The following is a 14,979-nucleotide window of genomic DNA, read 5'->3' as shown; positions in this document are numbered from 1 at the left end:
ATCAAATATGTGAAATCGGCCGAAAACATATATGGGAGCTATATCCAAATAATTTGAAAAATTTATTTTCTGATCAAAATCCGTCAAACATTCCAAATTTCATTGGAATCGAACACACATATGGTGTTTGCTGTATCAAATAAACGAAATCGATCGAAAATATGTATGGGAGCTATATTCAAATCTGAACCGATTTAAATATAATTTGCAAAACTGACAAATTCCATTGCGATTTCCAAATTTTATTGAGATGTGGCGCACAGATGTGGCGTGTTTAATGCATCAAATGCATGAAATCGGCTGAAAATTTATATGGAAGCTATATACAAACCTCAACCGATTTCAATATAATTTGGCAAAATCATTTTTGTACAAAAATTCCGTTTCTCATTCCGAAGTTTAGATTTGTTCGAATTGGTCACCTTTGGCACGAATTATTTACTTCAAACGGCCAATGAAACCGTCGCACGCTGCCAGAATGTTGCTCTGCGGTATTTTGGCACATTCCCAGCGAAGCGCTTGCTTGAGGTGATCGACACTTGAATATTTTTTAGTGCCAACCGTGCTTTCCAAAATACTCCAGACACAATAGTCCAACGGATTGATATCCGGAGATTTTGGTGGCCATTGTGGGCTGGAAATGAAGCGAGGAACCTCATTTTGTAATCATTTTTAGGTGGCGCGTGCTGAGTCCTGTTGAAATGTCCAAAGTCTGTGGCCAAAATGTTTGCTTTAATACAATCTCCAGAATATTTATGCGATAATATTCGGCATTTATTCTGATGCCACGGCCGATTAATACGAGCGGAGAGCGACCATCGGCTATTATGGCGGCCCACACCATCACACACATGGCCCGCGCTTGAGTTCTGGTGGCCAACCGAAGGTGCACATTTTCAGCTGACCTCTTTGGCAAGTAAACATGATAACTTTGTTTGTTTACAAACTGCTGGACAACGAATGTTTTATCATCGGAGAAAACCAAATTTGACAGTTCACCACATTCGGCCAAGCGAAGCAACTCTTTAGCTCTTTTGAGTCTATTTTCTTTCTTTTGCACTTTTTGGAATTTCAATGGCTTTACCCCGTGCTCATTTTTCAATATTTGCCGAATGGAATATTGCGATATGTTCAGCCAATGGCTCACGAGCCATTTTTCGGTCACTGCTGTTGTTTTTTTGTACCAAATTCTGTTACACATTCCTAATTTAAAGACTGATCAATAGATATGCGCATAAATTCTAAAATTTTTGGAGTTACCTCCAATTCTGATGCCTTATCTCCAGTTCCAAGTTGAATTTCAAAAAATTATATAGCCTGTGTGGCTATAACATATCTTGAAATTTTCAGGAAAATATGTTCAACGGTTTTTAAGTCTATAAATTACAAACAAACATTTTCCTCTTTTATAGATATAGATGCAATTATATATGCCGATTTAATTTTTATAGAATCCGGGGGACTAATTACTCTTTTACATAAACTATCATAAATTTAACATAAGGATTTAAAAATTGGTTCTGGTGAAGGGCAATTTTAACGGTTAAAATTTTAAAGTTCTACGAGACGGAACATTACCGATAATTTCGCCAGTTAGAAATGGCTAATCAATCAAAACGCGTATTAATTTAATGATCAATAATGCTCTTAGCATAGACCATCATTTCAATAATTGAGAAATCATTTAACAATAGAGGACTCCCATAAGGCGCAAGTAATTCTATTGAACTTTTTTTGAATATTTAATTCGCAATACTTAAATTGTTATTATATTTTATTTACTTGAAAGAGTAACAAGCTTTTCTCTATTAAATAATTTACAATTGTTGCAATCATATTTGAAACATTTTCATCCACTTGTGCAGACATTTCTATTGCCACTCAATCATTATTAGACTAATCAAGTTGAATCACACACAAATACACACACACAGTCATATAGACACAAACAACGATTATTTTTAGAAAAATGTTTTGTTTTGTTGTCATTGTGTTTTATTTATTTTTTTTTTTACTCTTTCATTTCTTAATTGTTTGTGTATTTTTAGTCGTCCATCGGCATTTTTGTGTTTTCAGTTTTCAGTTTTTTTGGCATATACTTTTGGAATATATTTCTTTCTATATTTATATATATATACATTTTTTTGGTGGAATGACCTTCTCAGCGAAAAGGCCAATTGATAAAAGAAAAGAAATTGTCGTTTGTCCACAACAACACTCAGAAATATAGAATTTGTCATCGGAACAAATATATCACAGCCAGTCATACGGTGGAATATAGAAGCCATCAGTGTTAATTGGCGCCAGGCAGGTTCTGTGAGAACACTACTTAATAGAGAGCATCATTTCGTTTCTTCTTCTTCCGCTTTTTTTCTATATTCTTTCACTTTACAAATATATGATGGTGTGTGTGCGCGTGTGTGTTTACACTCTGAGATATTTCAAATAAATGGTGTAATTTGTTTAACAATTAAAGCTGTTATTGATGTCATAATGTATGACTTACGGCCCATGAAAGAAAATTACTATCCGCTGAGAATGTATTTAAATGTTTGTCATTTAACAATTAGCAGTTGATAATGTGGATAAATTAAATTTTCTCCCAAGCAGACCACCGAAAAACGAGCGAGTCACACTCTTTACTCGAAGTGGTGCGGGAGCCTTTCTGAAACAAAGCGAGCAAACTCAATTTTGCATTGTCCCTCGAATAGGAGAGAGCACGTTTTGCTCATTTCAGAGTGGGATCAAAATTCATTCAAAAACGAGCAGATTTTGCTCTTGTCGAGGTTGCATGAGTGACCCGTGAGCGCACCTACACAAAACAAAAGAGTGAAAAATGGACTCCGTAAAAAACTCCCACTTAACGAGCAATCCCGCTCGCAAGCTGGTATTGCAAATCTGTGCTCTGCTTCCAAGGCCAATAGACCTTTCATGTTGGTATTCTAACTAAGGAAGGAATCAATTTAAAAACTACACAGTACAATTTAATAAACAAAGGAGCCTCTTTGCCAAATATTTTGAGTTATTGCTTTTCATGACAAAAAAAAAAAAAAACAAACGTCTTCGAATAAAAGTTGAGAGTTTAACGAAAACGGAAAAGATAACGTAACTCCGCCTTGTTACACAAAAATATTTTATTTTGTTGCTTTATTTTGTCGAAACGTGTACACTGGTTGGATATTTAGTGTGCATTGCCGAATCATAAATGTAATCACGTGTATTAATGTCCCTTAATTGTAGAAATGATATTTTGTAATTCTTCTTTAGATATGGACGTATATCTGCAGAAATGATATTTATGGACGAACATATGTTTTATAATTTTCACGCCATTTTTTACCGCTCCGCTTTTTTTTTTTTTTTTTTTGTTATAAACTGTCATTAAATTCAGTGAAGGAAAAGTTCAACTCAGTTCTGTTGTTCTCATTGCACTTTCAATCACGTTGTTCAAATTACAAATCCTATCAATGCATTCAGACTGGTGGCATCATTGGACCGTCCTTCCTCAAAGATGCTGCGAATCGCAAAGTAACTGTGAATGGTGAGCGCTACCATGAGGCAATATTCAACTTTTTATGCCCAAAGTGCAAGAGCTTGACTTGCATAAAATGTTGTTTCAACACATCACTGGTGACAATGCACTTATGGAGAGGTAAGTTCATTTAATTTCACGTTCGGCACAGACTGCCTACATCACGCAATTTAACGTATTTAGACTACTTTTTGTGGGGCTGTGTTAAGCCTCGTGTCTATACAGATGAGCCTGCTTCCATTGGATCACTGGAAGACAACATTCGTGAGATAGCGGCCGAAAAGTAGGACTAAGCGGATGGACCATTTGAAGCGCAGGTGCAGTCAACATTTGCATGAAATAATCTTCAAACATTAAATTAAATGGACCGTACTACCAATTCAAATACAGATATTATTTGACAGCCTTAACTGAAATGCAACGTAACGCATACAAATATTCAACTTCCCCACTGTGGTAAATTGTTTTGTGCGTCCGTATTAGCAAAATACGTCAGGTCTAAATCTTCTAAAATCTTCCCACACCACATTAGGTAATATAGTCATATATTACAGGTTTCCTAAAATTGAAAAATGTGGAATACTCTATGAATATATATGCAGTTTGGTTTCAATTCGATAGGGATGTAGTTGTTTCTTTTTCACGATGTTCTGGCGATTGCTTGAAGTGTTGAGAGATTTGGACCTACATCTAACAAAGATACATTCAGGGGAATACAATTAAATATTTTAAGAACTAATCTTTTGTATTTTCAATTTAGTGATCCAAAATTCAAAAATGTAAATTATTGAAAATTATTTGTTTTGTTTTTGACACTTGTATTACGTACAAAAACCAATTTGTGTCTTGTTGTCGTTACGTTTGTTGAACAACAACACTTGCTGTTACCTGTATTGTTCTACCATGCGTTGCGTTCAAAAGTACCCACTTTCTCACAAGATAAAGTCATGCAATCATGGTAGAATTACAAGGTAACCTTTTCACGCCAGCTGGTATCAATTTGATACGTCAAAAAAATTGTTGTAATTTGAATTCGCCTTACAGATACATAACAGAAATTTAAACTTCGAACGGAAACAATAAATAAATCAAGAATTCCTTATACTCTCAGCCAAATGGCATTGGAATAATGGTTTTGAATCCTAGGTCTCCTTGGACGTAATCCGTTTGACATTTGGAGACCGTCTAGCAATGTCCGCCCTACAGTCTGTCTGTACGCACGATAACTCTCGAAGGAGTATTCGATCAACACGTTCAAGGCAAATAATTTGGACCTTATGGTGCATCTGATTTCGTTCAAACTTTACATATCCTAAAAATTGAATCAGCTTTAAGTTAGATGAGAAAGTGGACAAAAACGGTCAACTCCTTCTGATAATGAAAACGCAAGATTACTAATTGATGTTTCTTTTATCTTGGCGCAACGGAATACTTCCACCTAAATAAGATCTGGGACTACCGGTCAACATTCACTATACTAAGTCGCAACGGAGTACTTCCACCTAAATAAGATCTGGGACTACCGGTCAACATTCACTATACTAAGTCTAATATATATAAATAAGTGGACATAGGCTAATGGTATACGTCTTTTTTACTCGTTTTAAGAATATTTATAAAAAAAGAATAATAATGCAACTTATTTTCTTTTCAATAATTTAAGCCCAAAATTAAGCTCCAATAATTTTGTTCTCCGGTAAATTTGGAAAATTTAATAGGCGAATGTATCGTCTTTATTTATGGATTGTATGATTTTCCTTAAATTCCTCTGACTTGAATCCTTGAAGACACTGATATAAGTATTTTCATTTAATTTGGACTCGGCAATGTTCTTTAAAATCCGAGAAACTATGTCAAAATCCACGATTTGAGACCCCAAAATATTTATGAATCCAGCACTTGATGTTCAAAGATGTCTCAATTTTGTTTAAATTTCACGAGTTGGGGTCTTGAAAAAGTCTTCTATCTGGGGCTGAAGCTTTTGTAAACATCCACAATTTTGTGGTAGAAGAAATCATAAAAATTGACCATTTAATGCTGACATTTTTGATGGGTTGGTTGTTCCTTCCTCATATTTTCATTTCTCCGAATTCTTATTGAAATTGTTGCTTACTTCAATAATATATTTGACAATATATTTCCATCGAACTTCAACGTCCTTTTTGATTGTGTCTTGGAACTACAGATGTTGTATTTTAAAATGACAAATGTTGTGTATGGGCGAAAATGGAAGACATCGGTTCGATACTGCTTATACCTCCCCTATAAACGGTAAAGATTTTCAAATAAAATGTGAACTGATTGCTAGATTTTTTTTTACGGAATTTCACCGAAACTTTTACCATGTTTGTGGTCTATTCTCAAAATAACTTAATTTCGTCGCAAATGCCAGACTTAAGATTTTCTGTTAGTTCCAAATAACACTTCTCTTTTCTATATCTATTTTTTTAAATAGGAAAATGTTTGTATGTTTGTTTGTAATTTATGGATTTGAAAACCACTGCACAAAACATTGCCTAAATGTGCCATAGGCTATATAAGCTTTTGGAATTCCACTTGGAAGTGGAGATGAAGCATCAGAATCGGAGGTTCCTCCCAAAAATGTAGATTTTATATATTTAGATATATATCAAATGCGAAATTTAAATTAGTTCCCGTGAATAATGTTGCTGAAATGAAAATACCGAATATCGGGAGCTACCGGTTTATGGAGGGGCTATACGAAGACGTGGAATGTTTGTCATAGGTTACATTTCCAGTGAATGATGTTGCACAAATCATAAAAATACCGAATATCGGGAGGTACCGTAATATGGGGGCTATACGAAAATCTGGACTTGCATAGACAATTTTCCGTCATAGGCGTAGTACCCAGTACGAACTTTAAATACGAACAATTTCGGTGAATGATGCTGCTAAAATCATCAAAATGCCGGATATAGTGAGCCATCGTTTTATGGGGCTACACGAAGACGTGGACCTGCATATTCGATTTTTTGTTATAGACTGTACTACTTATTACGAACGGAATTTTAAAGAATTCGAGTTTTACGCTGATCAAGAATATATATACTTTGACATAACTATTTCTAGGAAATACAAACGGAATGACAAAGGTTATAAACCCTTCATAGTTTGGCGTTTTTATACCCTCCGCCTTGAAATGGAGGATATATTAGCTTTGTAATTCCGTTTGCAACATCCCTAAATATTCAACGTAGACCCCATGAAGTTTATATATTCATGATCAGCATAAAATTCTCAGTCGATTTAACGATGTCCGTCTGTCTGTCTGTCCGTTAAAATCACGATGCAGCCGACATTATTTGACGTATAGCTTCAAATTTTTGGCACAGCAATTTGTACTGAATCCTTGTAGTATAAAGTTATCTATATAGGTACCCGTTTTGCTATGGCACCCATATATCGGACCCACTCAACTTATGGTTTTTTGATGTCTGAGAAGTGTTTAAAAATCACAGAAGGAAGCTTATACATATTCCACATATAGATTAACGGAAGTTTCCGATACAGTCCATGAATCCATGTTATAAATCGTTCTACTTGTTTTGTTACCGCCTCATAAGTTCAGTACAGACAAATGTGAGGAGTAGTCGCTATTGTCCAAACGTGCTATATATATATATATATATATATATATATATATATATATATATATATATATATATATATATATATATATATATATGGAATTGTAAAGGAAAGAATTAAAGAAAGTTTCTCTTTCATTGCGTACACTTCCCGAACTGGCCATGAATGCCACCAACGAAAATGAATCTAAAACGTGACGTATTCTCGCTTCCGAAAGACCCAGTTTGCATTCCATGAGAAAAGCCAATTAAAACAGAATATTCAGCGTAGCCGCACTCCATTGAAATACAGAATCGGTCCCTTGTATTACTACCAATCCACCTGTTGCCATGGAACTGCCATCATCATCATCACGGTTTTTGGACCAACAAGTTCTTCGCCCTTTCGGACTTGGCATATAGCATTTGGCCGGCATGTTAAGAGGGAGCATTAAATGTGATTTTTTCGTTATTTCATTAAGTGATGTACAACACAAACACACACATACGCACGCACACACTTACACACTCACAGACATATTAATTGGTGTGAGCTGAATGCAAGGTTGGGCGACTGGGTGTGAATGTTCGCCCATTATATGTGTACATACATACACATTTATTGTTCGCGGTCTCTAACTTTAAAGCACGAACAAGCATTTTTCCGAAAGCGTTGCTGAAAGGGTTTCAATTCACGTTGCTGTTTTTTAACAAATAATACAAAATTAAATTGCATGCAACAACTTTGATATTTTAATTAAAAGTTAAAATTGTGGGTTATAAAAATCAGTTCAAATAAGAATCCACAACATTGAATTTTGAGTTCTGAGGGTGTAGAAAAAATAAGGGTCAAGATTTTACGTAAAAAAAATGCATTGGACCAAGTTCTATGCGATATTATCGCATTATTCCTAGGCGAACTGCAAGTTGATTGCAAAAAAGGAAAAAAAAGATGTGATACACTATTACTACTTGTTCGAGATAAGAGATGAAATATATATAGTAATGAACGATACCAAAGGCTGTGTTCACCATGAGTCCATTATAAGGTTACACCTTCCAGTCAAATTAAGTAGTAATTTTATGCATTAGGTTCTCGGCCCAAGAGAAACTGTTACCAAGCAATGGATTTTATAACAAGTATTTGGCAGTCGTAACTACTTACAAATCTGCTTACTAACCAACTATCCACATCAACAACCCTCACAATATTCCGAGGGGTTACTCAGTATTGCGATTCATACTGTCTATTGATTCTTCGTATCTTTTGTCGTCTCTAACCTTTCGAACTCTGTAATCCAAAGCATATGTCAAAATCGTGCGTCAACGCAAAGGAAAGGAATCGTGTAAATAATCACAACTAAATTTTTTTATTCATTTCTGAATTGTTTTTTTTTTTAGGAAAAATTCAAAAAAGCTATAGACCCAGAAATCGCAACTCGAAACCTTTATTGATTGATTTTATGGTCCAACACAGTGATTAGGCCAAGGCAAAGTTGCAGTGGAAATGCAAAACGTATAGACAAAATTCGCAGATATCAATCATTTAATGAACCTCCTATACCTCCATAACGTTGATATTGTGTTTTTATTTTCCGACATAAAAGAGATTGCTGCTAACTGTGCTACTAACTTCAGCCAGAATGTAATTAACATAATTCAACAATGCTATTTAACTACGGTAGTTAGACGTATAGAAAAACCTTTTGACCTGTTGTGGGATAGGTACTAGAAGATGTATACTGATATATTCCATCTTCGAACGATATCTTTTTCTGAAATTTTAAGACAACCGGACTCTTATTTCACATTTTATAAAAGTTATATTTACAAGGTCGAATCGCACACAACACCAACATACATACAACCAGCACTTACTAAATATCAACCAGAAGAAGACTAGAAAGACGTTTCGCAATACCGAAGATTGAAAATAAATATGGAAAGCATGCGTTAGAAGTCTCCCTAGCAACCACACTAAATGCTCTTCCTAAGAGAATGGTAGCAAATAATTCGTAAATAACTACAATTTAAAGTTTCGGAAATAGGTATAAAACTAAAATACAACAAAACTTATTATACAAAACAAGTAAAAAAGCAGTAAGTTCGGCCGGGCCGAACTTTGAATACCCCCCACCATATGGAACGAATTAAAAAGTTAAAAAAAAAATCCATTAAAAATTCTGTTAAAATCTTTAAAATATCTAATATCGGAAGGTGCCGATATATGGGGGATATACGATATTGCGGACCTATACAGGCAATTACCTTTCAGGGGTTGAAGTGCTCACATAGAACTCCTTGTGTGAATTTTCAGATAATACCATAGAAAAATATGGCTAAAATCATCAAAATACCGAATATCGGGGGTACCGTTATATGGGGGATATACGATATCGTTAACCTATATAGATAATTCTCTTCCGAGGTATAAAGTACCCACAAGGTACTTCTTGTGTGGAATATCAGACAATTCCGTTAAAAAATGTGGGTAAAATCATCAAAATACCGAATATCGGGGGTACCATTATATGGGGGGGCTATGCAATATCGTGGACCTATATAAATAATTCTCTTCCGAAGTATAAAGTACCCACAAGGTACTTCTTGTGTGGAATATCAGACAATTCCGTTAAAAAATGTGGGTAAAATCATCAAAATACCGAATATCGGGGGTACCGTTATATGGGGGATATACGATGTCGTGGACCTATATAGATAATTCTCTTCCGAGGTATAAAGTACCCACAAAATACTCCTTGTGTGGATTTTCATACAATTCCGTTGAAAAATGTGGGTAAAATCATCAAAATACCGAATATCGGGGGGTACCGTTATATGGGGGCTATACGATCGTGGACCGATATAGCCCATCTTCGAACTTGACCTGCCTGCAGACAAAAGAGGGATCTGTGCAAAATTGTAGCTTCCTATCTTAATTTGTTTAGACTGTAGCGTGATTACAACAGACGGACGAACATGGCTAAATCGTCTTAGAATTTTACGCTGATCAAGAATATATATACTTTGCTGGGTCTACTTTGATGGGTCTAAAATGATTATTTCGATGAGTTACAAACGGAAACACGAACTGTATATACCCTCCATACTATGTATGGTGGAGCGTATAAAAAAAGAAGTCCGCAGCAATGTATCAAACACAATCTTTGTACAATACACTTAAGTTTTCTATTCTATATACAGGCCTATTTAAAGGCTTCGTAGAATGAAGCAAATGTATGAACTTTTAAATCACCAAAGAAAGCCTTCGGGGCAAATTAATTATTAAATAGATTAAAGATGAAAAGAAGTTTACGTATGTGCTCGAATCATTTGTATATGAGTGCCCTCTGCTGCTCCAACCAGACAAGGAGGTTCCTCGCATCCAAAATTAGGTTCCTGGCTTCATTTCCAGCGCACAATGGTCACCAAAATCCCCGGATACCAATCCGTTGGACTATTGTGCCTGGAGTATTTTGGAAAGCAAGGTTTGCACTAAAAAATACCCAAGTGTCGATCACCTCAAGCAAGCGCTTCGCCGGGAATGGGCCAAAATACCGCAGAGCAACATTCTGGCAGCGTGCGATGGTTTCATTGGCCTTTTGAAGGCCATAATTCGTGCCAATGGTGACCAATTCGAACAAATCTAAACTTATTCAAAATTTTGATGCTATTATTTTTTAAATGTAAATATTATGGCGTTTGACTTTGTTGCAGTTCTTTTATCTTTTTTATACGGCCGAAACGTGCCTCATCGAAATGACGGTTTTCGACCCTAGGTCTCATTGGACCAAATCCGTTTGAAGACATATGGACTCGATCTAGCGATCGACCGTCCGTCTGTGTGGCTGGTGCGCACGATAACTTTCGAAGGGAGTATCCGATTTGGTCCAAACTTGGTACATCGTAATATTATTATTAAACAACATCGGCCCGCTCCATAAAGATTCTCCACACAGAGGGTCAAAATGTTAAATAATTATAACTTTTATAAAATGTGAAATAAGACTCCAATTTTACACAGCCAGTACTTTATTTAACATAAGATCCGGTGTGAAAATGGGATATATCAGTCCACTCCTTCTAGTATCTCCCCTTCACGGATTAGAATTTGGAATAGCCATGAAGCTCGAAGGGAAGCGAAATTATTCCTTTCAAACTCGGTGCATCTCAAATTTCCACCAACACAAGATCTGCTATGATCTGCTAAACGGGTGTGCGAAAATTGGGATTTTCTATTTTTTTTTTTTCTAAATTATAACCTTTTATAAATATTAAACTTTTTTCTCCTCTCAATATGTTTGGCTAACGCGAACCAAGTTTACACATTTAAACATTTTTGTAATTAGGCCCCACATGTGGTCTATGACCGGAACAACCGGCAATATTTGTTCTCATATTTTTCTTAAACAGAGATCTGATGTGAATATGGTATACCTCGGCCACTCCCTCTACTCCTTCCGCACAAACGGTTACAATTTTGATTAACATAAAATTGGAAAAAAATCTTCGATTTTCTTTAATTTTTGCACAATCCCATATTTTTATCAGTATTAGAGGAAATGAATGTATCGGAACCTCACGTATATTTCAACATTTTTCAAAAATGATCACCTATTTCATATATATTGTTGTATAATTTATATCTTAACTTAGGTCAAATACGAAATGGAAAATATTGGCACACTCCTGCAGTACCATGGCAATAAAGGATCAAGATTTTAACAACCATACGGTAAGTCAACATTTATATATTTACAAACGGACCTTGGTGGAGGGTATACAAAACCGACTAATTGTTTATTTATTTATTTGTTGTTATGTTCGTTCCTACACAACAAGATTAACATCTTATAAATCATAGTGAAGGAACTATAATTACAAACAAGTATCCGCTTAAACTTAGAAAAAAATAAAAGATTTTATGTAAATGAGACACGATAATTATAAAATTAAACTTATATAAACATTAATTGAAATTTTTGAATGTGAATTAGAAGTAGTAATTGCAACAATGACACAAAAGCAATGACAAAAGATTAAAATGCTTACACTCGGACAAGTTGTTTACTTGAACTTTTTATGGGTTATACGGCTCATGTGGCTCCAAAAATATTGCTGAGCACAGGACATCACTTCACTTGGGGTGCTCGCAGCAAAAATACCCTTCAAAAATCTTGTTACGTACTTATATCTTTAACAAAGACATATAGCACAAAGAATCATTACTTTTCCAGCCACTAAGAGTAGTACCAGAATATAAGTACCAATGGGCTTGTTCAATACCACATTTTGAATGTCTTAAAGGCCCTATCTCGATTTCCTAACCAAATTGAAACTGAATTTGTTTTTTTTATAATTCGATTTGGAAAAGCCACCATTTTGAAGATCCTGACCTCATTTTCCAGCGAATGGTAAGCCAATTATCCTAAATAAAATATACATTATTATAACATCATGAAGTAACGGCCGTTTTCTCTAGGTTTTATTGGACGATATGCGTTTTGGGATATTTGGAGTCCATCAAGCCATATACGTCTGTCTGCCTGTGCGCACGATAACTTCCCAAGGGAGTATCGATTCCATCCAAATTTTTGGAATCTTAGAATTTCTTTCAAACTAAAATTGAGTTCGGAGATGGGCAAAATTGTCTAAAAGTATGCTTTAAAATGCTACAAATAATAGTCGAATAGTCATTTTACATATAACTTTAACATCATGTGTAATCGTGCCTTCAGGTCAGATGATAAAGTGGACAAAATCTGATGATTTCTTCTGGAACCACCACAACAAACGGTCAAATTTTCGAATTATTTTAACTCTCGTAACGTGCAAAATGTTTCAGCGATTTTCTTAAACTTCGTTTATCTCAACATTTATAAGGAACATTGAACTGATATGAATTGAATGACCAAAATCTTACCTCTCCTAAAGTGTTAAAGAGGCGTCCGATTTTGATCAAAATTAGCACATGTCAATATGACACATGCCGAAGGTAGTAGCCAATATAGTTCCAACTTGACACATCGTAATATTTAGACAAGACATAGATTAGGTGCAAAAATGTACTATATTTGCCTATCCATTCCACCTGGGCCCCAACCTGGCTTCGTCGATGATATCACATATAAAACTGACACTTAAACATTTATTTTACTCGATTTTTTGGTAGCTATGGGAGCTTAAGTAGTCCCCTGCATCAAATTAATTAATTGATTATTGGTCATTCAGATATACAAAACACATTCAATATACGTTCTAATAGGGGGAAACATGAAATGCTTGTATGTACGTATGTGCGACATCCATTATTCACTTATCTACCGCTGAATGTCTCTCACTCTTTGATAATAGTCTTTAAAACTGATTATAAAATTAGATAACGGCTTAATAGAGTAAGTGTGACATATAGGTACAGACATACATACACACGTATGTATATGTATATATAATGGCCAATTGTGTGTGTGTGTGTAATGTATGGCTTCTTTAATGGCAAATGGAATGGTTGAATTCTATATCTTACTGCAATCGAACCCAGTTCATGGCTTATCTTGGTGCAGCTATGATAGGTTTAACCCCAATCTTTAACAAATACATATACATGCCTGTGCATCTCCTGCACATGCATGCGTGGCTCTATTGGCTTAATCGACATCCCACCAACTGACTGACTTAGAAAATACACATACAAATTCCCAGCAGAATTCAATTGGAAGTAGTTCTCTGTGATGCAATGATTTCATTGGTGGATTTGCTTGAGTTTGAATGAAATCGTGAAATATCCGATTTTTCTCCAACATTTGAAACGATGCTAAACACAATTTCAAGCAGAGCAGTTTTCAAAGATCTTTAAGCAAAGAAAATGTCCAGTATCGGAAAGGAAAGTCGGTTAAACACAATGTAAAAGGCAACAATTTTATATACCGACTATGGTAGAAGAATACAGGCAGAGGCATCACCGCTTTGTAACATAGATATTTCAAAGAATAATAATTTTCTTTTTTAACATATGTATATTTATAAATGTTTTCTATCAAAAATTACGATTCCAAAATAGTTTTGACAGATCATTGTCGCAGCAGCTGTGTCGAGGCGACTACCTGCATTGTTCTACTATGATACCGACAAAAATAATTCAATTTATTTGTGATTCCCTACAGAGCTTACCATAACATCTTTGTAAAAATGCAACAATTATATTGGTGGAATTTTTCTTTAATAACACAAATCTGGTCGAAACCTCTTCGGTATTCGGTTTGTTTTGAAACATTTTAATATTTGCAAACAAAAATTCATTATATAATATCCATAGTTCGTTATATTCGTCAATACGGATTAAAAACTTGTCAAATAAATCAGGGTGCTTCTTTTTATATAGGAGTTTAAACACAATATAGACCACTCTTTAAAATGTGTGAAGGCTTTTATCAACAAAGAAGACCAATTGCCAAATTATACCCAAATCTATAGTCGAGGGTTCCCCTAATTAAATCTCGGGTAATTATATTGCAGCCACACAAATGTGACCCAATTTCATATAAATTCTATAGATGGATTTGTGTGAAAATGTGTTGCCAATAGTTGACTTAAAATCCTATGCCTAAAATCGGGTCAAAATGACATACGCAAGGTCAGGTTCGAGTTTCAGGCTAAGGATCCAAAAATTATTTGGCTGAGTTAACAGCATTTTTGGCATCGAATATTTTGCTGGGTTCTATTCCAGACAGTGTGTGTGTGTGTGCGTGTAGCCATTGCAATTGGGTCTGTTACTTTGGATGTTCTTTGTGCCCAACATTTTTATGCAATCAGTCTGCAACGCCCGCTAGAAATGAATGCCTAGTTGGGTGGTGTAAA

General features: G+C 35.1%; 1 protein-coding gene and 1 long non-coding RNA gene across 4 annotated transcripts in view; one reads left to right on the top strand and one right to left on the bottom strand.

The window, feature by feature from the left end:
* Positions 1 to 14,979, bottom strand: part of LOC101890183 (prolyl endopeptidase FAP) — a 94,673-nt gene that overhangs the window by 46,229 nt on the left and 33,465 nt on the right. The window lies entirely within an intron of this gene.
* LOC109611716 (uncharacterized) lies at positions 2,596 to 4,278 on the top strand. The gene is made up of 4 exons (XR_002194070.2): positions 2,596 to 3,207; positions 3,268 to 3,652; positions 3,716 to 4,028; positions 4,087 to 4,278. It is a non-coding gene; the product is annotated as an uncharacterized LOC109611716 (long non-coding RNA).

This window comes from Musca domestica, unplaced genomic scaffold (assembly GCF_030504385.1).
Source record: "Musca domestica strain aabys unplaced genomic scaffold, Musca_domestica.polishedcontigs.V.1.1 5, whole genome shotgun sequence".
Taxonomy (NCBI): Eukaryota; Metazoa; Arthropoda; class Insecta; order Diptera; family Muscidae; genus Musca; species Musca domestica.
This window is presented reverse-complemented; position numbering and strand designations above follow the sequence as displayed.